Source organism: Aptenodytes patagonicus, chromosome 16 (assembly GCF_965638725.1).
Source record: "Aptenodytes patagonicus chromosome 16, bAptPat1.pri.cur, whole genome shotgun sequence".
Lineage (NCBI taxonomy): Eukaryota > Metazoa > Chordata > Aves > Sphenisciformes > Spheniscidae > Aptenodytes > Aptenodytes patagonicus.
Genome location: NC_134964.1, coordinates 7,400,872 through 7,427,721, shown reverse-complemented (window position 1 = coordinate 7,427,721; position 26,850 = coordinate 7,400,872). Strand labels below are relative to the sequence as shown.

General features: G+C 61.2%; 1 protein-coding gene across 13 annotated transcripts in view; it reads right to left on the bottom strand.

Moving 5' to 3' along the window:
- RBFOX3 (RNA binding fox-1 homolog 3) overlaps positions 1-26,850 on the bottom strand; it is a 191,899-nt gene that overhangs the window by 99,391 nt on the left and 65,658 nt on the right. For 11 of the 13 annotated variants that reach the window (XM_076354170.1, XM_076354173.1, XM_076354171.1 and 8 more), the window contains exon 2: positions 5,283-5,399. The gene's annotated coding sequence lies outside the window, so the exon portion shown is untranslated. Of the gene's footprint in view, positions 1-5,282; positions 5,400-8,985; positions 9,079-9,360; positions 9,376-24,713; positions 24,736-26,850 lie in introns of those variants that run through there. The other 2 variants (XM_076354168.1, XM_076354169.1) reach the window with 2 other exon arrangements.

Here is a 26,850-nt window from a genome sequence, read left to right as displayed (position 1 = left end):
ACAGCCGAGGGGAGCGGAGGATCACAGTGCACATTTAATTTCCTTGCAGCCACTACATCACAGTTGTACATCACATCAGGCTTTGGCTCCAGCCCCTGCCTGACCCCACATCTCTCCCCAGCCCTGGCTCCCTGACAAACTCCCACTGGCGCGAGCAGGTTGCAGCACCACTGCTCGCTTCCCGCGGCTCCCACCATTACTCAGCAGCCGAGGGAATCGCTCAGAGCTACAAGGTCACTCAAAAACACCATCTGTCCAAGAACCGATCCTCGCCCTGGAGAGAGTAGGAGAGAAATTATTCCAACACGCCGAAGGCCACTGTCCTCCCCTCCACTGTCCCCCCCCTCCACTGTCCCGGCTACATGCCAGCACCTTGCAGTGCTCACTCAGCCCTGGCTGCAGCGAGGGGGGCACCACAGCATCCCCACCCAGGGAGACCCCCGCCCCTCGCACCAGCGAGGCAGCCCTGGGCAAGCAGCACCTGGGCTGGAGCAGCCTCCCACACTGGGGAGCAGAGAGCCTCCGCATCACGACGGCACCCAAAGCCTCCAGGAGCAGACGGGAAAACCTCCCAAAGCGCCCAGCTGCAGGGCGAGGGGTTTGGTGCTGAGGAGCATGGGGAGGCCACGGCTATAAATACAACCGCCCCAGGCAGGCAAACACGCCGAGGCTGCCAAGATAAAATACATTCACCCAAGCCAACGAGCTGGCTGTGGGTCGCTGCCTGGGCAGCAGGCGAGCGAGGAGAAGCGTGCCCGGCAAGCGGCACGGGAACAGCGCCCGGCCAGCCCCGCTCAGCCACACGCTCCATCACCTGTGCCGGCCAGAGGCCACCGCCACCTCCCTGGCCCCTGGCTGGTGGCCCCCTCCAATGCAATGGGGTGGGGTGCAATGGTGGGGTGCAATGGTGGGGGTGCGACCTACCTTGCGCGGGGGGGACCAGCTGCAGGAGCACCACGACAGCCCCCAGGAACTGCCTGCTCCAGGCCCCCTCCCTCCAGCACCACCCGGGGACTATTTATGGGGAGCTGAAGTCACTTGCACTCCGGTTCTGAAGTCACATTCGTCTCTGCTTGTGCTACTTCTCCTGCGCTTCAAAGTGTCACAACACAGGCGCTATCTTTATCGAGGCGGTTGTCCCCCACACGCTGTGTCCCAGATGCACTTTCGTAGCTGCTCGCAGCCAGGCGCTTTCCCAGCCCCATTTTCTCGCCAGGAAAGGCACGGCGCGGCGCGGGGCTGCCAGCGACGGCTGGGCGCTGAGCGGAGGGACTCTGACTCACACCCAGCCCAGCCAATAAATAAATATTTGACTTGAGTTCATTTGCAAATTTAATAATGGGAAGCATGTCCAAGGCGCTCAAGCGGCGCTCGGATGCGCGTCCCTGTGCTTGGGGCAGCGTGGCTGCCTCTGCTGAGGGGGCAGGAGCAGCACCCGGCTGTTCCCCCCGGCAGCAAACATCCCAGTGGCTATATCCCGTGTTCACCCCCAAACCCCCGTGGCTCTATCCCACCTCTGCGAAGCCCCCAGCCGTGACACTGATGGCAGAAGCGAGCATTGCCCCCGGGGCTGCACCGCAGCGGGGCTGCCCGCCGGCTGCCTGCACCTTGGTGGCCCCAGGACCCCGTGCCGGCCCCAGCGCCCGCGGGCTGGTCCTTGTGGTCCCGCAGCGAGCCCCGCTGTGCGTGAGATCCTTTCCATATGGGAGCAGCCAGCGGAGCTGCCAGCTCCCAGCTCCAGCGCTTGCCGCTACATCTGGAAACTCTTCTCACCCTTAATTGTTCTTAATGCTTTAACACGCGGAGTGACTAATAAGACACTAATTGGGCGGCGGTAGCAGTGAGAGACGGAGTGGGGAGCATGGCTGGCAGTGCCCTCTGTGCCGAGCCGGCGCTCTCCCAGCCGCTTAGCTGCCGGTGTGCCGCAAGTATCATAAATCACTACAAACCCAAGTGCTTTTCCTTTCTCGGCCTTTCCCAGAGCAGTGGGAAACCCGCCTCCAGCACCGGGGATAGCAGAGAGCTGCAGATTTTAGCTCTGTCTCATGGCCACCTGCGCCCTGGGAGCAAGGGAAGAGAGGACGCAAGGTCCTCTCCAGCACGGGTGTCCCGCACACCTTCCCCCTCTGCAAGCAGAAAGGCACCCAGTGGCTCTGTGACCCCCCCCATCGCCCCCCTCCGGCACCCAGCCCAGGGCTGCCGAGTCTTCACACCGCCGCTGCTGCCGGCATCACCTACCCTGGCCTGCCCACAGCTTGTGTGCCGGGCACCACCGGGACAGGCTCTCGCTTGACATTGCTCACGTCGAGCGGACGCAAGAAAACAAGTGATGAACGGCCACGGGGAATGCACCCGCTCCTGAGTGATTTATGGCAGTGGCTGCTGCTGTCGGGGACCTGGGGCAGAGGACATCTGCGTTTGGGACCCTCCTGCGCCCCGGAGAGCTGTGGGGTGACGGCCCCCCACTGCCGGGGCTGCCTGGTCCTTGGGGCCAACCTGCCTGGGGAGCTCCCGCGGGGCTGCCAGCCCTGCCTGCGCATCTGCCGGCAGCACCGCGCTTGCTGGAGCTGCTCGACAGTGGGAAATAGGCACAAATCTTGTTACACACTGGCTAAGCCTCCCTGGGCATGTTTTCTATAAATCTCTTGGAATTTATTATATGATAACTAGCCTGGAAAAGCTAAATTAAATCCACAGCCAAGAAACTGACTTTCAAGTGTGACCTAATTTACTTGCTCGGAGGGGAGGGAGGGAGCGGGGATCCCGGTGCCAGTCATTCCCGGGATGACCTCCCCATGCAGCCGCACACCCCCGTCCTCCTCCTCGCCGTGACTTTGGGGACGGAGCTGAGCAGCCTTTCATGTCTGAGCGGATCTCGCACTCCCACTCTCTGGAACAAAAGTGCCTCGAGGGCTCCCCTGTCAGATGTTTCTCCATTGCTCATCTTCAAGCCTTCCTTTAAGGAGCGCTATCCTCCCGGGGGGGGGCTCCAGTGGGTTTGGGGATGACGGGGAGCATTGTCGCAGGGGCTCTGCATCGGCGCGTTCCTCTGTGCTCCAGGCTGCTCCCCGCCATCCCAGCGAGCCTCGTGCATGGCACCTGCACCCTTGTTTGAGGTTCATGACCGGCAACCCAAAGCCTTCATGCAAGGCCCCAGTGAAGAAGATGGCTCACAGGGAAGGGAGGTTTAAGGGCATAGGAGAAAGTAGCAGGGAGAAAATCTGGCTGGGGAAGAGGCCCGGTGGCCAGAGCACAGGCGAGCCCACCTCTCCCTGGGCGCCCAGAGCGGGTCCCGGCAACAACGGCTGCACCAGCCCAGCCAGACAAGGCGCATTCCCCTGGAACAGGCACCTCCCTCCCGTGCAGGGGCACAACACACGTCACCGTCGGGGTAACAACCTGACTCCAAACCCCCGCGAAAAGCAGCACAGCCCCAGTCCCAAGACCCGTACGTGCCCCAGCGCACCCCAAAGTCCCAGGAGAAACTGCCAGTGCTCCTGCTCTGGACAGGGCGTACATAAAGGCCAGCTCCGGTGCATCGCGGTGCTGTGGAACAGCCCTGCACGGCCCCTCTTCCCACGGTGCTGTGGAGCGCAGTCCCACGCTTCCTCCTCCAGCAGAGGCCAGGCAGGATCACGCATCCCCCTCGCCTCACCGTCCCTGCCCACCCGCTGGGCTCACGCCTCTTTGCAGGAGCGGGTTGCACAAGGCAGGAGCGCAGTGCGGGCAGCGCAAGCAGCGCAGGCTGGGCCCGCGGCGAGGGTGACGTGGGCAGAGCGGGACCGCGGTGCTCCGGCAGACCCGGGGGTGGGCTCGGGGCTGGCACGCGGGCGCGTGCTGTTGTTCTGGAACGGAGTGCACTGGCAGAGCGGCATGTGGGAAGCTTGCATAATAGTGCCAGCCCACACTACGCCTGCTCCTTCCCAGCATGATCAGCCCCTCGTTTTCATGAGCAATAACATCCACCCAAAGTTTTCTAAAAGACAAAAAAAAGCTTCAAGGTGATACACAGAGCTCAGCTGCCTTTGCTGCCTTCAAACTGATTAATGCAACTGGGGAAATCCATCTGCACAGCCTCTTCACAGAGGCAAGGCTTCTCTAATCCCCCACTCGGGATGACCTCTGCCCCAGCCAAGGGACGAGGATTCTCAAAATCCCGCTCCCTATTTGATGATTTCCGAGCATGCACTTGGGACCGGGGCCGAGCAGAAGAAATGCCGTGCAGCGAGCAGCACTGCGAGGTGGGGACGCATGGCTCCCCGGCGCCGGGACTCCTGCAGTGGGCCAAGATGGCTGGCGATGCACGGCTCCACCGGCACCCGCTCCTGCCCAGGCGCTTCCCTCTGCTCATGCCAACTGGGGGAAGAGCAGTCCCGGCTCTGGATGTCCCCACAGGAGCAGCAGCCGGTGGGGCAGTGCACCAGGAGATGCGTGCAGTGGCAGACGGTGCTGCGTGGCCTGTCCCCGAGCAACACCCGTTCCTGGCCATCGCTTTGAAAGCACAGCTGTGACAGTGCTGCCACAGCCCCTCCAAGAGCCGCCTGCACCCTCGGGTACTTGCAACACTGGGAGGAAACGGGGACGATGGCTCGTCTGGAGGAGAAAGTCACGCTGCCTTTGCTAGGTTTAAATTTTAACTACTCATTAGGCTAGTGCAAGCTCCCAGTGCAGGCTGGTGTCAGCATGAGGCAGGCTTTTAGTCCATGTAACGTGAACTGACGGGGACGGGTTCAAACCAGACCAAACGGAAACCACACAAGCAGCCGCGGTGGGTTTTTGCGGCACGGTCTGTGCCAAGAGCTGGGTCTTGGTGGGTCCAGCCAGGCTGCGACACGCAGGGCTGTGCGTGCATCACGCGCACGCACTCCCCTGCCTGTGCAGGGGGACCACCGAGATCCTGCGTGCTCCAGGACCCCCGCGCTCCTGCAGCGAGCAGGAGGGCAATGGCTGGGACAGATCCCTGCAGAGCAGCGGGGAGCCCAGCCCGCGGGGCCGGACCAGACGCTCCCCACCCCCGGTCCCACGAGGACCGGAGCAACCATGGCTTCTCCCCGCAATGCTCCCCTTCGCCAGGTCATCTCACAGAAGCCTGGACCTCGGGCATTTGTGCCACCGTGGGTGGGCACAGGACGTGTTCCCACTGCTAGTGCAAAGCACACGATGGGCTGAATCGCGGGCTGCTGCCCCAGGCATGGCCCGTGGGAAGCAGCAGCTTCATCCTCAACCAAAAAACGTCTCCACGCCCCCCCCCCTACCTGGGCTGCTTAGTGGGAGCGACGTACCTGGAGGCCAAGAGCAGGTATCTCGTGCTCTGGTAGCAGGTGGGAGCTCACGCTCGCATTCGCCCCTCGGAGCCGTCGGGAAGAGCCGTCGGGGTCTCACAGCAGCAGCTTCTCAGCCTGAAAGAGAGAGGGAGAGGCTCCAGTCCCGTCCCTGTGTAGGCATCGCTGCTAATAACGGAGGAGGACGCGGCAGAGCTTGGCGCGCCTGAACGCCACGGCTTTCAGGGACTCGCACACTGCTTGTCCCACTCTTTTAACAGCACAATTATCTCACGGCTGGAGAGCAGCTTTGGAGCGTGGCCCCGGCTGCCTGACACGCAGAGAGGCAGCCTGGCAGGCAGGACCCTGCCCACCGGCAAAGCCCCCCGGAGAGGGGGAAGCATGTCTGGCCCTGGGGAACAGGGCTTGGCAGCAAGGGGTGCACGGCAGGTCCCCGGCTCGGGGGTCCCCAGTGGGACCATGGCCCTGTCTCCATACTGATGCAGGATGCTGAGGCTGGTCCTGCCTCCCCGGGGAGCACAAGCCCTGGCCTCAGTAGAGCGCACGGGATGGAGACAAGGAAAGGCCAAGGCTTCTTCTAAAGGGAAAAAATACCCCCTGACCCACCCGTTCCCCTCCAAAGGCTCCTTGGAGGCAGCCCGCAGTCCCACGTCACTCTCAGCAGGTCTGGTGTGGTTTTCCCCGACCCAGGTTGAACGGGAGATAATTTAACAGCTTGTCCCCCATTGTAATGGGACTTTTTTCCCTGCTTCCCCCCGGGCAGCCCATCCATCATGGCGCCAAGCGGCAATGTCCACCCCGCGACCTCCACCAGGCAGCCCCCCCAGCCGCCGTGAGTTATGACGCCTGCACGGCATGGCGGGACGGGCTTGGCACACTGGCTCTGCACCGGGAGCAGAGATTTATCCCCTCGACAGAATAGGGGGCAGAGGCCGAGAGATAAGTCACAGCAAAGCTGCAGGAGCGTCTCTCAAGGTCCCCCAAGGTTGGCTCATTAAAAAGCAAGGAGAAGAGGAAAGAAAAAAACATGCCCGCAGTGGTGTGGCTCACGAATCACCCTCCCACCTTCAAATCAGCCAAAACCAAGAGGGAAGTGAAAGGGAGCCAGCAGCCCCCAGGCGGGGTCTGCAGCAGTCCCCAGGGGAGGATGCTGGCCGGGGCCGTGCGAAGCCACCAGCATCCCCCAAGCACCCGTCCCAGCAGCATCCCAATAAACGAAGCAGCACAGAGGCCGGACGGGGATGCCACTTCCCAGCGGTGCAGGAGCACGGCAGCCCTGAGGAAGGGGTGAGAGAGCCAGTAAGCAGCTGATGGGCAGCCCACAGAGGCTCTCAGATGCTAGCCAGGTGAGGACATGGAGGAAGATGAGCAGAGGGGTCCCAAACATGGCACAAAACTGCCCCTGTGGCTCCCTGGCCTCCCAGGGGAGCAGATGGCCAGGGCTGCCGGGTGGGCACACTCCTGCGGACGTCTCCGTCAGTGCAGAAAGCAGGCAGGTGTGCAGCCCGCGGCTCGACAGTCAGCAGGTGCCCTCAGCCCCACATCGCTGCCCTTGCCACAACCCCACCGGTGACACCCGTCTCCTGCTCTTCAGGCTCCAGCATCCCCGGCTGCCGAGTGGGGACGGACACCTCCGGTGGCACATATCCCCCGGCCCCAGGAGCAGGCTGGAGTGCGCAGACACGCTGGGACCGGCGCCTGCAGTCGGCCGGCTCTGGGGTGCAGCCGTCAGGCTCTGCCACAAAACCCAGGCATGCCAAGCACGCTGCCGGGAGCAGGCTCCATCCCCATGACGGGAACCCATCACCACTTTTGGGGAGAGACCACAGAAAACCCCCAGAGAAACCGTGAACAGCGCAGAAACTCCCCAGTCTCCCCAAACTTGCTGGAATTCCCCTTCCGCCTCATTAGTCCTGCTCATTAGGCTCTGCTCCTGATTAGCACACGGAGCTAGAGCACAGCTCAGCACAACTTCACGCTCCCCAGCCCCTCCATCCCAGTCCCCTTTAACGGTGGTCTGTCCCAGCCCAATCCCCTAATCCCCCCAGCACAGGAGCCCCTTTGCTGTCCTCTCCCAAAGGGAGCTGCTGTCGCAGCCCCTCTTCTCTCCGCCTTGGGTTATTTGTGTGCTACCAGGAACCGCAGCAGAGCTGGGGGTTCAGCGGGGATTCAGCTGTCCCAGCTCCTGAGGAGCTTTTTAATGACGCACACATCTCCCCTCCGCTCACCACCGATGCAGCCCCCACCCTGCTCGCCAACTGCCCCCGGCACACGCCGCTGGCCAGCCAGAGAACAGAGCGGGCAGCCAGGACAGGCACCTCCACTCTGCCCAAGCCAGCGTCGGGCACCCCGCATCCCCTGGGAAAGGCGAGCCTGGCACCTCCGGGGAAACTGGCCCAAAGCAAGTGCTTGAGGCACGAGCCGTATTTAAGCCTGCAAGGGAGCTGGGCGCGAGGGCTGGGAAGAACACAAAAATCATCTCCTCTGAGTTCCTGCACCACACAGGGCAAAGAACTTCACCCAGAAATCCCTGAAATGGCAGCTCCTGCCTGAGCCCAGCTTCACTCTCGAATCACTTCCCCCAGGACTTCAGCAACCAAGAGCCCTCTCCCCCCAAACCCCAGCCCAGCACTGGGCAGCATGGAGGCAGCACCCCTGGGTTTCCTCCCTGACACCTTATTTCCAGCACAAACTCATTTAGCCACAGCTTCTACGCTCTCATTGCAGGGTTCACCCAAGACCGAAAAAACCCCCATGAACATGCAGCGAGCGCAGGACACGATAAACACAGGGAAAACCCAACAGCGTCCCTAAAACAAGATGAACACAGTAATATTTTTTCAGCACCTTCTATTTTCAAAAGCAAACCCATGTGTGTGCAGGGGGTCGGGGCTGGTGCATTCCCCACCAGCGGCGTGGGACCGGCGGGGGCCCGGCAGCAACCCTCACCCGCCGGCAGCCAGCCCTGCTCCTGCAACATCCCCCCCTCGGCAGGGAAAGCGGTCCAGCCCCAGGAGGGGTGTGAAAGCGGGTTACCAATCCCCACGGGGCATCTCCCCCAGGAGCCACCGGGCTTTTACTACACAATAAAACATTGCGATTAGATCTACAAGCCAATCCCCGGAAGGCTAAGAGGTTTTATCAAAGCCAGCAGCATCCCAGGGAGGAGACAGAAAGATAAGAGCAGCTGCCCGCAGCATCCGCAATCCCAGGGCCAGCCCGACGGCTGCTGCTGCTGCTGCTGCTGCTGCTGGGGGGGGGGGGGGGGTGCAGGACCAGCCCCGCGCCCGCTCATTTTCAGGAGACTGAGCCCCTGCCACTGCCCCCACACTCCCAGGAGGATGCTTGGCCGCAGCCCAGCGCGGTCTGTTGGACTTCACCGTTGCAGTGGGGCGACAGAGAAATCCCCCTTGGCGGGGCAGTGCTGGAGGGGACAGCCGGGGGGCTGTGAAGGCGAATACCCACACTGATTTTTCCCTTGGTTGCAGAGGAGGGGGAGAGTGGAATTTTCTTTCAGCAGAAAACGCAGTGAAGCAGCACTCTGAGCCTGTGCAGCCCGAGATACAGCTCCTGCTCCAGCCCAGATCAGGAGCTATTTCCCACTTATCTGTGCCGAGCCTGATATCTGTGCAGCAGAACACGGCACTTGGTAATAGGATTTTGATGCTGAACAGAAGATGTTTTTTCCCCAAGTCTCACTTACGTCACACCTGGAGGTATCCATGGCCATAGAGGTGACACAGAGGAAGGCTAAAGAGTTTCAACTCTTGCGCTGAGGGAGCAGCTTCTCCTTTAGCTGCAAAATAGCAGAATTAAAGCAATCTAATATTAGCTGCCCGCTTCATGCCCCCACTCCAGCACAGTCCTGGGGAAAGGAGGGAGAAGAGCACATCCCTGCTGCAGCATCCCCACAGCACCACTGACCCCACCGGCCACAGCCCCTGGCTGGTCTGCTCCTGCCCACAAACCCCCGCGGGAGCAGGCAGAGCCCTCTGGCCCCTGGAGCTGTGCTGGCGGCTGGAGCCAGCCCGGCCACCCACCGCCAGGTTGTGGGGAGCCAGCGGCCTGCGAGCATCACCTGCTCCCGGTGCTCCCCCGGCCCCGGGCTCCGCTGTCAGCTGCATCCCGCGCCGCAGGGACCACCCACGCACAGCAACAGCAGCAGCAGCAGCAGCAGCACGCAGCCTGGCTTGGGTGGCGGAGCCACGCTCGCAGCTGCCTCGGGGAAAGGGGAGGAAGGCTTGTCACCTCCCTGCCACCCTCCTCCTCATCTGAGCGAGAGGAAGGTCCCACGCACCCCTGCTGCCGGAGCTGGGAAAGTCTCTGCCTGCCACAGACAAAACCAAAGGGATGGGAACCACCCCCGCCAGGCGCGGGTGACATCTCACCCGTGGGAACGCTGCCGGCGCGGCGTCGGGGCTGTCACCGCCTCCCACGGCGCAAACAGGGCGGACGAAGGGCACTTGCAGAAAAGCACCAGGCTGGCGGCTCCGAGCATCCCGCAAGCGGCGGCGGGGAGAGGGAAGTCCGGCCAAGGCCAGGCCGTCTGTCAGCGCACCGCGGCTGGGCTCCGGCAGGCTCGAGCAGCCAGGCTGAGAGCACACGCACTAAGAGGTGCACACGGGGCGCACACTGCTCTCGCAGGGTGCACGCTGCTCGCAGGGTGCACCGCAGCACTCGAGAAGCCCCGAACAGACTGCGAGCAGGCACGGGCTGAGCAAGCCGGAAGGAAAGTGCTCATTAGGAGCAAAGCGGGGAGGCAACTCGAGGAGCAGGATGCGTCCTGCTTGTAGCATTTGCATTTTCCTAGCCCAGCTCCAGAGAACAGGGAGTTATCAGAGCCTTAGTAGAGAGCCCCGCTGCACTAGAGGTACCTCGCTATTAGATAAAAGAGCCAGGAAAGAAGTGAAAGACAGGAGCGGAAGGAGAAACCATCTTGCACAAAAGGATGGAGAAAACAGTCCCAGGAAGTGCCGCAGGAGCCATCAGCCTGGGGCAGGAGATGGAGGGGATCTGTCAGCTGCCCCTGGCCCCCCCCTCCAGCTGGGATGGCAGCCTGTGGGGCACGACCCCCCCCAGGCTTCACAGCTCTACAGTCCTCCTGCAATTTTGGTTTCAATTTTGCAGTTAGGAACATCACCCTCTACCTTTTTATTCATCCCCCGATGCTCTGAGGCAGCACGGTGGCTGTGAGCGGCTGGGATGCTTCACCACCCACCTGCAGCACTAGGAACAGGGGCCCAGGCAGGGCTGCGGGTGCCTGCTCCCCCGGGGCAGCCCTGGGAACCCCAGAGGCTAGGGCACAGCTCCCACTGAGCCCAAGAACTGCTCTGCAGACGCACCCTGCCCCTCTGGCACAGGCAGTGGTGACAGCCCCCGATGTCCCGCACGGCCACGGCGAGTGGCCCCAGCACCGGCGCTGACAGCCAGCAGCTCCCCCCACACCCAGGGAAGCGGGTGCCCACGCCAGCCCTGCTCCGGCTCACCCAAGGAGCACCCGTGGCACCTGTGCGGGGAGGGAAGCACGGCACTGTGCAGGCAAGGCAAAGCAGCGATACCGCTGAGCCGCTCTGGACCCCATTCCGCACGGACCGCGCTCAGGCAGCGCATGCCCAGGAGCCGGGGCAGCGCAGGCGTGGGCAGCACCTGCTGCGAGGGGACAGGGATGCCAAGTCGACGGTTGCAGCCTGTTTTTCTGCACAAGTGCATTAAGTATTCTGCACAGCACTTTTGCTGTAAATCACTTCCTATTCAGGCTCACTGCTGAGGGTCTCTGAAGGTCGATTTTCCATGGTTATGACAACAAAAACTAAAATTGGGTCAAACCTGAAAGGTATTCTCTTCCTCCAAGCTGCTAAATGCACAATAGTAATGAGGTTGGTTAAGCAATTCACCCACAGACTGCATTATTTGCTCTGAAGATGTATTAACCAGTTAAATGAGCGTGATAAGGCAGCTCTGCTTATTTCTCCCACCAGCCGCACAGAAGATCTGAGGTTCTGGGTCTCTGTATCCCGGCTAATAACCGAGACCGCAGACATGCCAACAAAGGCGGCCGGCGCCACACCGCTCCGGGCCAGGCTCTGCCCAGCCTGACCCACAGGAACACAAAGAGAACTTTAAAGGCATCCAGCGGCTAAGAGCCATTTGAAAAAATAATTATACTTCCTCCCTCCCCTTTCTCTTTCTTCTTCTTAAACGCTCTCCCCCATCCAACCTCCTGATGAAAAAGAACGAACCCGCTGCCCACACCGGCAGAGGCAGGTTTTAGCAACAGCCCTGCTCCGGGACGGGGGTTTATCTCTAGCAAACGCACGCGGCCGACCCGGCTGCTCAGCGGCCACTCCTGGCGCTGCTGGGGCATGGGACCAGGGGGTCAAAACCCACCCACCCTGCTCAGGGTGCTGCTCCTTGCACACATGAGAGGAATCCTCGCGGCCGGTACCCAATGGATGCTGGAAGCCGCCCGTGCCCACGCCGGAGCTTTCCATACCCACTGCGGTGGATAAGGGGCAGCTGGGCAGGGACTGCCCAGGGCACCCACCCCAGGTGCTTCCACCCCAACGGGGGAACGGTGGCGGTTGTGGGACACAAAGAACATTTGTTTTTACAGGATTTCTGCTGTTTTTCCTAAAACAAACACCCATTAATGTAAACACAACTGATGTAAACAAGCACGACCCTAAAATCCATGTGCAGCTGTATGTAATGGGGGAGAAGGAGGGAGGGAGGGAGGAGAAACACTTTAATTAATCCCTAAAATGAATGAGATGGAAAAACTCGAACTGCACGGAAAGCATCTTATACTGCTGCAGAAAGGGACTGCCCAGGACGGAGGGTCGCGCTCTGCCGTGTAACGCCGCCAGTGCCGCCAGCTCCCACACCGGCCACCCCACGGCACCAGCCCACCAGTGGGAGAGCCGTGCCACGTCCACACCACCCGGGGAGGGGAGACCACGGTGGTGCCGGTCCCAAGTGCTGCAGCCCCGAAGCCCCGAGCTGGGTGCATCGCAGTCCTGCCTGCCCGGCCGCTGGCTCCCCGACTCAGCTCTGCTCCAGTGGGAGGCTGATCGGACGACATCTCGGTTCTCCTGTTCATCTCCAGGCGGGCAGGAGGGGTCGCCCAGCTCTCCTGGAAGCCGGGTACCCACAGCCCAAGGCCCTGTGGTCCTGCCAGGGCAATCGCCCAGTGCAATTTGGGCTCAGTGGAGCTCGGGTTCTCACGGGCTGTGGGAGCCAAACCCTCCCACCCCCTGCCAGCACAGTGCCCCAACAGCCGCTAAGGGCAGCTCTTGGGGTAGGTGGCAGGTAGGAGGGCAGAGAACAAAAAAAAGCTGGGTGCTGCAGGGTGGCAGCCGTGCCCCTCGTGACCTGCCCACAGGTCCCTGGCTCCCTCCCCAGCACAGGGAGGGTTTTCGGGGCACCAAGGAGGCACGTCTGCAGGACCTCCGCAGGCAGCCTGCCCCATGGGATGACAGGAGACCAAGGGAGGTGGCAGGAGGCTTCCACCACCTGCAAGAGGGACCCAGCCATGAGCCGGGGAGCACGCGGAGGAAGCACAGAAAAAGCCTCGGTCTCTCTCTCCTGGTGATCCAGCTGGTGCTTTGCCAGGAGGAAGTAGCTGCATGGAGAAACGCCAGCACTTTCTAGCACAGAAGGATGAAGGTAGCCTGAAGTGGGATCCGTGTTGACAGAAGCTCTGGGACCAGCACTATGACCTTCACGAGCCACCTCCCGTGTGACTGAAATACGGCTGCGAAATGGTACCTGAGGAACAAGGGGGAGAGAGACCGCGGAGCAGATCCGAGGATCCAAGGAAAGCAGATCCAAGAAGGGAGGAAAAGGGTTGTTTCATGAGGTGGGCAGAGGTCAAACGGAGAGGCATCAGCAGATCTGCACGGCATAATGGGACAGCAGCGGTCCACACGATGAGCTCTTCCAGGCCTCCACCACAAGCTGCTGGTGCACCAGGTAGCTCATCAGGAGTGGCTATTTAAAGCCAAATGCAAAGAAAGTCAGATAAACTGGAAAGACAACTTTGGTGCTCCTGCCCTTTTAAGGTCTGCAACTCCAGACCGCACATGGGATCTGAGAGCAGAGCAGAGAGATGAAGCCCAACCTGGAGCATCACCTCCAGAGCTCAGAGCAGGGGCTGCCCCAGGGCCCCGCAGCACAGGGCAAGTGGAGACACGTGGTGCCCAAAGCCACACAAGGAGACCCAGTCTAGTGCATCAGTGCCAGGGCCCCTTTGGCAGAGGGTAGAACGTACCACAGGGCCAAAATGCCACCGTATAGAGGATCCAAGATGAAAGAGAGAGGAGACATGTCTTGCACCTGCTGGGCTCTGGACAGGCATCACCCCAGGAGAGCTGTGGGCAGCATCAGCTGGCTTTGCTGCCTGCAACACCACCTGCCCAGCGGGGCGAGGAGAAGGAAGAGGGAGAGACCACACCTGAGGCTGGTGAGAAACCGAAAGGACAGCAAGGACCTGAGCCAGCCCCCAGCCAAACCCATCGCTTCGCCCTCTCAAGCAGACACCCCCCTGGCCCTTGGCGCCCACACCAAGGGCTGGGACTGCACCGCACCGCTGTCCTGGCAGGGAGAGGCTGGAGGACCTGAGTTTTGCCAGTGTTGCCCTCCACAGCGTGAGCAGAGGCAGGTTAGCATGCAGCCCGGCATCGCTCTCCAGCCTGACCGCGCTGAGCCCCTGCGAGCTGCTCAAGGTCCCCACGATCATTCCCAATTCCGGCAGCCTGCCCATCCGCCAAGCTGTGCCTCCACCCCTGCCCTGCCCCTGCACACACACACCAGGCTCTCAAGGTGACACTGTGGCTACCCAGGGATGTGTCCATCAGATCCATCCCACTCCTCCTCTCCTTAAGGATCTTAAACCCTGTCCCTCGCCATTGGCCACTCACTGGCCATAGTTTAGAGAAGCTGCCTCATGATCTGCCACTGGAAACCCCGCAGGGCCAGGCACCAGGGAACAGGGGAATCCCTCGTTCTGGCTCAAGGTGGATTCCTGATGCCCGGTCGCCCCATGGGATGGCTGACACACTCAGCCCTGGCACACCGGCAGCTCTGACCACGCTCACGGTCCATCTCACACCTGTGGCAGCCTGGGATGGGGCTGCAGTCCTGTTGCTCCGGGCCAGCAAGGTCCTGAGGGACCATCCTTGATCCCAAACCTGGAGAGCGAATACACGACATGGCTCCTCCCGGAGCAACGCCGACCACCAGCCCTGCTCCTCCAAGAGCTACAGCAGCTTTTCGGGTTCACCTGCCAGCTGTGGCCCCAACGCAGCGTGAGTCGGCTGCACCAGCCAAACGCAGGTGCATCACCAGCTCCAGTGCCCACCTCTGCCATGGCAGTGGAAGGCGAGCCCGTCCCGGCACAGCACTCTGCTCTGAGAAGCGCCAGCCCCTTTTTCCTTACCTTGCCGCAGCATTCATGCTGCCAAGGCTCCTCAGCAGCAAAGCCTCTGGGATGGGCAGGCAGGACAATGGCACCCCCCAGGACTCACCCAAGCACCGGTGCCGGCACCGTGCAGAGCTCCGCACCTTGCCAGCCCTCCCGGCTGCCACGTGGGCGTGCGGCTCCCAGTGCTGCCTTTGGAGCCGGCTGCCGCAGCGCACACGTCCTCCCCCCTGCCCTTTCCAATGCCGCCGGTGATGGGAGGGAGTTAGAAATGCCAGGAGAAGCATTCCTGGCAACAGACCAGAGCCCGGCAAGACAAGCCCCAGATTTATGACCAGCGTGGACGAAGAGACAGAAGAGCTTTAGCGAGCCTGGTTAAGACCCCATGGGAAAGCGACAGTGAGAGATCTGAGTGACCCGGCAACTCCACCTCTCAGTGGGAAAAACAAAAGCGACACAAGAAAGGAGCCCAATAGCCCCAGGAACCGAGGGGAGGGGGCTGCCATGGGACGGGGTGCCCGGGGCCAACAGGACACACATCGGGACACCACACCCTGCTCAGGCAGATGCTGGGACAGCAAAGCATCGCTGCTGGAGCACCCCGCGCTGCCTGCAGCACTGATCCAGCCTCCCCCCCCCGCCTCCTCCTCCTCCTCCAGGGCTTCTTCCTCTCCTTCCCCTCTTTGTCATTCCTCTCAGCTCACGCCTCTTCTCTGCTCTCCTTCAGCTGCTCGCAGCAATAATCCAGGGCACTAACGCCCCGGCAGATTGCTCAGTGCCGCTCCCTGGCTGCTGCTGACCGGGGTTTTAATGACTCCCCCGGCCGCGGCAGGGGCTGATCCCCACCTCCGCCAGCTGCCAGCAAGGCTCCCCCCTCTTCCTCCTCCACGAAACACTTGCACCTAATGAGGCCTGGGCACACTGCAGGGATGAGCGAGGAGCATCCACCACCTCCAGGCTCAGCAGGGGCTCAGCCCGGGATCTGCTCTTGTCTCGCACCTAGGCTCTCAGCCACCCCGGGGACTCATGTAATCCCCTCCGAAACCCCGGCACCGCAGGGCTCCCCGGCCCCCCAGGACAGGCGAACGCAGCCAAGGGCACCAATGCAGCAGAGCCGGAGGGGCCGCAGGCTGACAGCACGTCACATATTCCCCAGGGATAGGGAAGGGACAACTGCGGCTCAGTGTCGGTCAGATGGATGCTTCTCAAAGCATCACGGCACGAGACTTTGCAGAGGCAGGGACCGGGCAGGGGACCAAGGCTCTGCCTGCCCGGAGGACGGGAAGCACCCTGGGCTTCAGCTGCCCACACACTGGCATATGCCAGCTCTCAACACGGGCGTGAGCGCCCTGCCGAGGGCTAAAGCTACCAGCAAGAGCAGCGCAGGGTTCCAGCGCAGGATGGAGAGCAAGAATCTCCTCCCTGGCAACGAGGACGAGTATCACTCAGGGGAACCTCATGAAGCTCGGGAAGGAAAACACTGAGCCCTGTCCCCAGAGCAGAGCTGCCCGCAGCTGGCTAGGCAGGAGTGCACTGCCAGGGTCAGAGGGATAAGGCAGCAGCGTGCCCCCCGGGCCGGCCCTGCCATTGCCCCCCACAAGGCCACATCTGGATCCCATGTCCAGCTTTGGGGTCCCAGTGCAAGGGACTGATGTACTAGAACGAGTCTGGCAGAAGGCCACGGTGATGGTCGGAGGCTGGAGCCCAGGACAGGGATGCGGAGGGAGGTGGGGTGCTCAGCCTGGAGAAGGAGAGTCTCAGGGCACCAGGAGGGTTACGGGGAGGACAGAGCCAGGGCAAGCAGCAGGGAGGGCAGCAGAGCTCCATCTGCAATATCCAATTTCCCCACCAAATCTTGCCATCCACATCAGCAAAGAAATTGTGGAGGCAAGCAACAGCCACCATCCAGGAACCACAAAGCACAGGCAGTGCTAACTGCCGGCAACCACAGCCAGCCAGTCCCCTGCCTGGCATCACCACGGGTCGGCACCTGCCCCGGCTGCAGGGAGGAGAAGCAGATGAGCCCGGGGGCGCAGGGGTTACCCCCGCAGCCTCCAGCTCGGCCTGACCCCTTGCAGCCCGGCACACCGCTCGCTGCCAGGCTGCAGGTCCCTGCATCTTGTCCTTTAATTAACATTCCACATGTAAAGTTGGGATTGTAATTACTGCAACTGATTAACAGGCCGAAGGTAGCCCGTCTCCGAGGGAGCAGATTAGCAGAGGCTTTCTCGAGCTCCTGCTCTCACCTCGGCACTGTCAGTGCATTTTAAGCAGGGGCCCGATGCCCCCGCAGTCAGTGATTAATGGGCAAGCTGGGCGAGGAGGACGTGCGGTGGCTCTGTCCCCGCTCCTCTTCCCACGCTCCCGCCGGGGCAGGACAGGACGGGGCTCCAGCGGCCGGGGACCATCGGAGGGGAGGATGCCGGGCAGTGATTCCCAGAGCCTCCTCTCCCTGCTGCCAGCACGGTCCCTGCCCAGGCACCGGCACCGGGCAGGAGGAAGTAGAACATCATTCCCGGGAAGCCAAGGACCTTGTGCACAGAGAAGAGAGCACCAGCTCAGACCCACAGAGCAGAGGAGACCCCTTGAGAGCAGCTCCCTGGTGCAAGAGGCAGCGGCACATGGGCAGGAAGCGATGCTGCCAGATCCCTGCCTGTTCTCACGTGCGCTGGTCGTGGGGCCGTTTCCCTGGGCTCTGGCTCTAACCTGGCCGGAGCAGGATGCTCGAGGCTCAGCCAAGCCAGGAGAGCCCCCACTGCTGGGGCTGGGGTGCAGGGAGCTCACACCTTCCCCACGAAACGTTCCCCTTAACAAGCTATTCCAAAAAATTAAGCAGCCAGAGACAACTCCCCTCGTCCTGGCTACTTGTCACCCCAGGATGCAAGTCACCAGCCTGTTCCCACCCCGGGGTCTGCAGAGCTGTGGGGCCAGGGTGTCCCATGGGAGCGTGCCCCTCACCTCCCATCAGGGCTGCTCGCAGCACAAGGCAGTGGGAAGGGAGCCCAGCCCTGCCCCACAACAGCCCTCCAGCACCCAGCCCTGCCCCATGGCAGTCCCCCAGCACCCAGCCCTGCCCCACGGCAGCCCCCCAGCACCCAGCCCTGCCCCACAGCAGCCCCACACCCGGACAGCCCGACTCCTTACCTCCCTCCTGGTTCCTCCTCAGGCTCTGCTCATGCTGGCGGTGTCACCCAGCTGCCAAGTCCTGCCCTGGGGGTGTCACAGCTGCCTCCACCACTGGGCAGAGCTGTGCCAGCGCTCGGGACACATGCCCCTTCCCCTGCAGGGCCAAGCCCAGCCTGCGCCGTGGGCTGCTGCCCAGCCGCCTCCACCCCCCCCCAAGCCAAGAAGCTACTTGGCCGGAGCCCCGGCACTTCTTGGATGTGAAAACGCATGAGAACATCCCACATCCCCAGCTCGCCCCTTCCCAGCTCACCCGCAGCTTCGGACCCCGCGCTGCACATCCATGATCGACCTGGGGTGTGCAAAGGGGAGCCACCAGCAGGAGCACGCCCAACGCGACTCCAGTAATTACAAGCAGATAAGGCTATCAGCTGTAATTAACCACTATCCACAGGCAGACCGCTCGGCTGCAGACTTTCTTCCCTTCTTTTCCCCAAGACTGCAAAATAAATTATCCTGCAAAGTTAGCAGAGGCTGAGCTATGGAAACAATTAAACAAAAATTAAATCTAATTCATTTATACTCTGAGCACAAAGTGGATAATGTGGGGGTTTTCTTCTCTCTCCTCTCTTTGCCTTGGTGTTACAGAGGACTATTATGGGAAATTAATCACGGGGAAAAGCAATGAATGTGATCTATCGCTCTTTAAAAGTGCACTGTAGTGATTATATAAAAATCTATTAGAGAGGCCAGGAAATAGAAGAGTGACACCATTTAAAAGGAAAAAGGAGACAGGGCTGGTGGCAAAAGGATCGATTTCTTAACAGACGGATCCGTGACAGAAGGAGCGGGAGGAGGTCAGGCCCATGCCACCACAGACCCCGGCCCCCGGCAGGAGAGTGCAGTGCCAGCAACACCGGCAGCGGCACCAGCAGCGCGTATCTGCCCTGCCCGGCACAGCCCCAACACCCACCCCAGCCGTGGGGGTCCCAGCCGGAGACAGCACCGGCAGCTCACAGACCCCTTGGGCAGAGCTGGACCCATTCGTCCGGCTCCGGCTGCTCCTCCGCTGACAACGGCCCTGGGTTTCACTGCCCAAACAAGCAGCGCTTCGGCCCCTTCTCCCTGCACAAGGACGGCCGCTCCCGCGCAGCTGCAGCATTGCATCACACCCCCTCATAGCTCGAGCACTGCCCCCCATCCGAGGGGTCCCCAGGAGAGCGACCCCCATCATTAACGATGATTGCGAGAGCAGACCCTCACTGCACCGGCAGTAAACAAGGCTGGACCCTGCCCAGCCGCCCCCGGCACTGCCGGCCCCCCAGCGCACGCTCGGCTGTTTAACAGCTGCGATAAAACCTTCGCCAAGGCAGATTCCACAATAAATCCTGGCCCGCGGCGGGGCCAGCCCCGGGCCAGCCTGACACTTTAATGACACCATCAATCCCCAAGGAGCCCGAAGCAGAGCGGGGGGGACATGTGGGCTCTAGCCCTGGCCCGCGGCCAGGCAGGGGCCGACCCCCCCCGACCCCGTGGTGAGGGGGTCAGGGCTGACCCCAAGCCCCGCAGGGAGCCGTCCTGGGGCCGGATCTGCAACCACCTGGGGGGGGACGGGGCATCGCTCCAAGGGGTCCCAGCACAGCGCTGGCAGGTGCCGCACCTCGGGGCAGAGGCTGCGGTGAAGCAGCGATCGGCCACTCATCTCCGGGTGCATGACAGGCAATCCCGTGCCGACCGGCTCACCCACAGCCACCGCGGCCTCCCGGGGCCATCATCCCCAAACCAACAATTACAAATTCTCCACTTCTACATTAACACAGGCAAATGCCTTTATGCGAATTTAATGGAAGTTTCTCCTCCCCACCAGGCGAATGGAAGCCAAACACACCACTCTCCCTCCAATGCATCTTTTCAATGATTTGGAAAAAAAAAAGTGGAAAAAAACCCCCTTTGATCTCAGCAGCCCATTTGTTTAGCCTATGCCAGGACTTAATTGAGAAGGGATGTCCTTGAATAAATGCGGAGATGTCCTCGCTCCCCAGGAAGTCTGCCGCGAGTTGTGCAATCCACTGTATGAGGTTTTCTGCTCATCCAGGGGTATTCTGGGACAACACAGCCCCAGGGCCGCTGCCGCATGTTGCCCATCCAGCCCCTGCACCGCTCATCACCGGGCACCCCAGCAGCGAGCAGGCTGCCGTGCCACAGGGCCGAGTGAGGGAGGCACCAAGCCCCAACGGATGGATGCTCCCAGGGCCGGGGGACACCGTTCTGCCCCCAAACCCAGTATGGAGGGGAGGTGGAGGGCTGGCTCCCTATGGCCACCGGTACCCCACAGGGACGCGTCCAGAGGCTGGAGCAGCCACGTACCCCCAAGCCTGGTGGGAAGAGGACCAGGGCTTGCTTGGCGCTGGCAGAGGGGCTGCAGGTGGGACGCACCGCCCCAGAGAAGCCAAGTTACGGCACAACAGAAGGCGAGGGGCAGCCTGTCCCGGAGAGCTGGCACTCGCGCCCAGGGTGCCGGCACCATCCCCTGGCAAACGCCTTCCACGCTGCCAGGCTTGGCATGAAAGGAGGAGCCGCAGCAGAGAGCCTGTCAGCCCTGGCGGGGAAGTCGGCATCGCCGACCGCAGCAGGCAGCTTCCTGCTCATTTCCTCCCAGCCTGCCTGCGGGCTGCCGGCCCCTGCCAGCGCTGAGCACCCCGGTCCCCCCCATCCCTCTTCTGCCAAGTCCCTCCTGGCAAGGGGCAAACGCATGCCTCCTGCCCAGCCCGGTTTTCAGCAGCCGCAAAGCCTCCAGCCGAGGAAGGGAACCGGCCCTGGGGATCACCCTGCGCCTGCACGCCTCCAAAGAGAACCGGAGAGAGGCAACAAAGGCTGGGAGGGGGTCCCTCGGAGGTAGCACTGCACCCGCAGATTTGGGTCTTCTCATCTCCTGCCCCTCCGCCCCTGCCCAGCGCAGCCGGTGTCAGGCGCTGATCAGCCGGCACCCTCCTCCTCCTCGGCGCAGCCGCGTGGGTGTCTTTCCACCACGCGGCTCCTGCCGCAAGGCTCCCTAGCTGGGGAAGCGCCGCGCTATTTTAATCCGGCACTCTCCCATCCATCCCAGCGAGCCTGGCTGCGAGCACAGCCCTGGGAGAGCTCTGCTCCCATGTCCCCGCAGCTGGCCGGGGATGGAGAAACGCCCCAAGGCTGCGCTTGGATGAGGAGGGGGCTGGAGGGCACCAAACCCAGGGACAGGGCTGGCTGCAGCCCACCCGCTACCACCTCGGCCCCCGCGCCGCCACCACGAGAGAAGCTGCAAGTGCAAAGCTGCAGCTGCGGACTGGGATGTGTCCCCCTTTTCCTAGGGGCTGGCTGCATGCTGCGTGGGAACGAGGAGCAGGACCAGGGGGTGTCCTTGGTCCCCCTGGACAGGATAAGTAATTCTGACCATGGAAAAGAATTAATGGTGATAAAGGTGAGCGCAGGGAGCTACAGGAGAGGACACAGGGAATTCCCAGCTCATTAAAGCATTGGCATCCTTCAGCCCATGGTAACAGCAGTTCCTTGTCTCCTCATTTGTTAAAGTCCTTGTCCTCCCCCTCCCCAGGAGACCCGCGCTCAGCTCCGCAGCCATCCCACCAGCCATCCCACCAGCCCATCACCCCCACGGCTGAGCCCCACCGCCGGCACAACACGCCGGTGCAGAGCCATGGGGTGCCGCAACCAGGGGATGCTGGGTCCCCGTGCGGTGCCTGGGCTGCAGCTGTGCCTGGAGAGCAGGGGGTTCTGCGGGCGGAAGGGGAGCAGGAGAGCTCTCAGCCCCTGGACTCCACTGGCTGAGCTGCGGCTAAAGGCGAGCTGATTAAAGCAATTAGGATTTTAAATAGTAACATCAGAGTGGCTCATCAGCACTGAAGAGGCAGTCAAATGACGAGTCTGAGGATCCTATTTAGGGATCTCAGTTGGCTGAGGATCCTAAGCGAGGCCCCAAGGCTCCCTTGCAACGAGAGGGGTCCAGCCGGCGGCCCGGCACAGGGGGGTCCCGGGGACCCCACGGACCCCGCAGCCTCCCCAGCGCCCGCCCAGGCACACAGAGCAGCCTGGCCGGGAGGTGCCGACGGGGACAGCCCCGTGCATGCAGCCAGCTCCGTCCACTGCCCTGCGGCCACAGCCAGGGAGGGGATCGTGCGACAGGGGCGCCCTGCAGCACCAGCGCCCCGGGCACCCAGTGCTTCCCACAGCGGCTGTGCCAGGCTGCGCGGCACGCCAAGGAGTGCCCGGCTGCGCACTCCTCCCTTTCCTTAAGCTTGTTGTTTATTCTCTCTAATAAAGGCTCCGTGAAGGGAACGTGGAATGAATTCAGCAGCGGTTCTCAGGAGGCAGCTCTGCACACCAGCAACCAAAAAGTACCTTTTGCAACAGATAAGCACAACACACACATTTTGTCTGCTTGGACTCAAAGTCTGATATGCCAGAGATTTAAGGCAGTCTGGTGGGAAATCTGTCTATTTTGGTGTATATGAATCTCCGATCACAAAGGAATCTGGACACAAATACAGATGCAGGAACAGCTTAAACAGCCGTGAAATGCTCCATACCCTTCCCTCTGCTCCCTGATTTCCTACGCTTGCATTTGTTCCTCCCTGTTGCTGGCTGACTCTGAGACGGGTGCAGCACCCAGCCAGAGAGCCTGCCAGGCCCAGTGCCTGGGGATGTGGCCCCCAGGGACAACAGTAGCAGCGGGGACGCCTGCAAGGAGCTTCCCAGTCCCGTCCCGATGGGCACTGCAGCCTGGGACTGGGCTGCTGCTCCAGACCCCCCCGTCCCCGCTCCCACGGCTGCATCCCAGTGGGACAGCATCGCTGCGGAGGGGCTCAACGATCCCAGGCTCCTGGGCTCCCTGGGCCTGGGGGCACGCGTCCACATGCGGTGTTGCGCTGGGCGTCAGAGGGATGGGGCCGGTGCTGCACCCAGGGTGGGAGCAACAGCTCACCTGGAAGCAGGGCAAAAAGCGACGGCCTTGCAGAGGGGCAGGCAGGGAGCAGGCAGGACTGGCCAGAGCAGGGGAGCACCGACACAGTGCTGGACCCACTCGCCCTCAGACGGGGGGAAAAGGGAAAAAAGAAAAGGGCAGGAGCGGGGAGGGGAGGGCAGGAGCTGCAGCCTGAGCACAAGCCACTTGTCGACTTTCTTGCAAGCTCCAAGATGCTGTAGGAGGGTACTGGCACAGGCATATTACATTTATTTATAGGCATTTCTGTGGCACTCAATTAAACGCTGTGGTGGAGATATTGCAGCGTGAAGAGTATTTAGAGCCGTTTAACACCTCTTAGTCGGCAAAAGCCCATCTGATTCCTGCAGCGAATTGGGAAAGTGAGCATAGCAAGGGCAAGAGCAAGGAAGACTGCCCTTTCCCAACCCCAACTTGTGAGGAGAGATGGGATCACTGCACTCGTGGCAGTGCATCCATGAGCCTCACGCAACGCTCCACTGCTTCTAGGTCAGCAGGCGAGGGACCTGCGTCCCACAGCAGGACACGCATACCCACCCTGCCCAGCTCCGGCAGAGCTGCTTCGCTCCAGCCGCTCCTGGGCAGGCAGGGTGCTAAGCCCCCGACAGCAAGGATGGCCAGCCCTGCTGCCCACGGGCCCTGCCTGCAGGGCGGTACGGCAGGGCTCCTGCCCGTCCCGCTCCCCAGCATCGCCCCGTGCTTCCCACGCCCTGCTAAAGGATGGGACCCGCTCACAGAAGGGCACGGAAATTCCTGATGCTCAGGAAAGGCTCTTTCACAGCCTTCACTGGGTTTCTATTAACCACTCTGCAAAACCTCACTGCAACTTATCAGGATGGCGAACGGCTGAGCCAGTAAATCTCTAGATCTCAGGAAAGCCATTGGGGGAGAGAGTTCAAAGGAAAGGCTGACAAGTGCACGCCAAGGTTAGCTCTAATTGCACCGCTCCAAATTCACCGGTGGCACTTTCACCCTCTGATCTATTCGCTCCTCTCTCCCGCTCTGCCTGCAGTGCTTGGCCTGCCCATCCCCCGGCCACGCAGCTCCCAAGCACAGGGGAAAGACATGAGACCATCCAGCCTCGTGTCCCCACCGCTGCTCGCCAGCAGCAAGCTCAAGTCACGCAATGGAAGTGAGCAAGGGTGAAACGCAGCCAGAGGGAGATAACCCGGCCCCGGGTGATGCCAGCGAAGCACCGCCAGCCCGCAGGGCTGCTGCTGCTGCTGCTGCCTCCCCCGAGGAGGAGCCCATTCCTGCAGGCTCTCCCACGCCATCCCCCCAGCGCCAGAACCCCGAACCCACCAGCACCCCGGCAGTGGTGACTTCGCTCCAGCCGAGCATGTACAGGAGCCCACCACGGCCGCTCCTGGAGTGCCCAGCGCCGGGCGGCAACACCGCGCGCCTGCACGGGAGATGCCCTTCCTTCTGCTCAGTAATGAATCTGCAGAGTCGCAGCCAGCGGAGCAGCGAGCATCATCCCCCGGCCGGGGGACAGGACAAGGGCCGGCGGGCACGGGGCAGCAAAGGCTCTGGCCGGGGCTCACCCCACCAGCTGTGCCCATGCACCCGGGCTCGTGTCACTTGCAAATGGATGCAATTAAGTTGATACTGCAGTGGGACTGTAATTGCTGTTTCCTTAGCTTGGCAACACGACCCCGGAAACCCCCATTATACTAATCACTGTCAAACGAACACAATCGCAGAACACATAAAAACCTGGTGTACTTCATGGTGAAATATAACACCGCAGAAGGCTGAACCGTGCCATAAATCTGCTTAGCACTTAACACTGCCTGCTAAATGGCCCCGCTTAATTATAGCTCTATAAACATGACTTTATAGCAGTATCAATACAGTCAAAAATCAATCCTGCTGATGGACAAATGGACAGACTCACGTCCTGCTGACCCCGGGGCTGGGCCACCGCTGCTCCCCACGGCACGGGGTGAGCTGGGCTCCGCGCTCCCACGGCTCAGGGGGGATGCCCGTGGATGTGCCGCTCCCAGGCGGCTCGGCCCCACTCCTCACGCCCGTCCCGGGCGCGCCACGACCCAGCCGCTCTCCGCTGGATGTGGTTTCCAACCTGCCTTCGCCCAGCGCTGCTGCCGGAGCTGCAGACAAGACATTAGCATTACAACCCACACTGATCTTTGTCAATTATGCTACAGTATTTGAGCTCTAACCAGCTTTAAATTGAATCAGGACGAAATCATCAGTATAAAAAGAGCCCGCACCAGCCTTTCAATTCCAGCACTGGGAAAAAAAAAGTTATACATCTCATAATGGCCTTCTACCCCATAATGAACAGGAAAAATAAATTAGATTCCCAGCTAAGGGTATATTTATACAATTTCATTATGTGCCCATGAGCAAGTCTGGTTTTCACCAAGATAAAAATGAGCTCTCAGCAATGCTCGTACTAAATAAATGGAGTGATTTAACAGCTTAACAAGGAGCGCGATAGAGGGGTTGAGGAACAATGTCAAAAATGGAAAATAAAAATATAAAAAAATTAAAATGCTCACGTTTCTTGAACCATGCTAGCGCTGCCAGGCCAGACTCCACCCGCTGCCTGTGCCCGGCAGCTCCGGGAGCGCTCACGGGCTGGGGGAGACGGGAGACGGCAGCGCTGGGACTGCAGGCATGTGTATCCCCAGGCTGTGAGCCCACGGCATCCTGCCCCACTTGGAGCAACACCGGGGAGACACCTTCCTACTGCTTCATTTTCTGGCTGCTCAATGTACAAGTGATCCTCCTGAGCCAAAAACAAAAAATCAGGTCCCTCTCCTTGCTTGCTGTCAGCAGGGCAGGAGCAGGTCCAGCCTGCTCCCTCGCTGTCACACTGTCCCCGTGGATGCCAGGGCCATGTGTGCTGGCTGCCCGCAGGAGCAGTGAGGATTTTTGTGGCAGCTTTGGGGCTGGAAAGGGATATTTGCAGCCTGGAAGTTGCTCCTAGACTCTGAAACATTCACGTCAAGCAAGGCTCCTCTCCCGATGCTGCCCAGCGGGGAGAAGTACAGCGGTGGCACTGGCTGGCCATCCCGGCAAGCTGCTCCCACGCCCGGCCACCAGCACTGCCCTGCTGACGAGCTGCGAGGGTGCAACACGCTCGCCATGGGAAAGAGGCACTGAGGAAGCCGGGAGCTCGCCCGCTCGGCTCCACAGCAGGTTTGTAGGCAGTGCTGCGTGGCTGTGGCACCGTGGCACAGCGGGTCGCAGGGATGAAGCAGCCCCGGCCCCATTGCCCGGCACGTCCAAGTCCCTCTCCTCCAGTGTGGCTGCACGTGCAGCCAGTGGTCCCTTCCAGACAATTTCACCAAACCCAGAGGGAAATTCCCAATTCCTTCCTCCGAGAGTAGCCTGTTTAATCAACCTCCTGTTATCCAATTCGGCCGTGAGCAGAAACCCGGGCTCGCTTTTCCTGCTCTGCTTTCAGCCTTTCTGCTCGTGTGTCCTTTCAGCAGCGCGTGTCGTCCCCTCCCGCCCCCCGTGAATCTGCCTCGCGTGCAGCCAGGAGGGGACCCGGCCAAGCAGCCCGCACGTGCGGACGGAGGAGTTTGGAGGAGCTTCTTGCCCTTTGCAAGGTTATCTGCTCCTGGTGAAGACTCCTCCATCCCACCTTCTGCTGCTACTGAAAAGAGCGTGTCAGCTCCCCCCGGGCCCCCATCCCGGACCACACATCCATCTGGGCTCAGCATCATGTATCTTCTCCAGCACAGTCAGGCTGATCCTAAATCCATAACCCACACTTGAATAGCTCATCCATTTAATGGCAGCTAGCTGCCAGCAGGCAAATCTGTCCTCTCAGCAGCAGCAAAACCAGAGCTAAGCAGTTGCCTTTTTTTTTTTTTTTCTTCCCCTCTCCTTTTTAAATCAATTGTGAGGCCACATGGTCCATCGGAGTGATCTGGAGACCAGGAGCCATCTCCAAGACAGAGCTGGCTGGCTTGGCTGCGTATCACAGCTCTCCTGTCACAAGGTGACATTTCCCCCTCCATCCTCCCTACTCCAGGGAGCCGGGAGGATTAATAGTT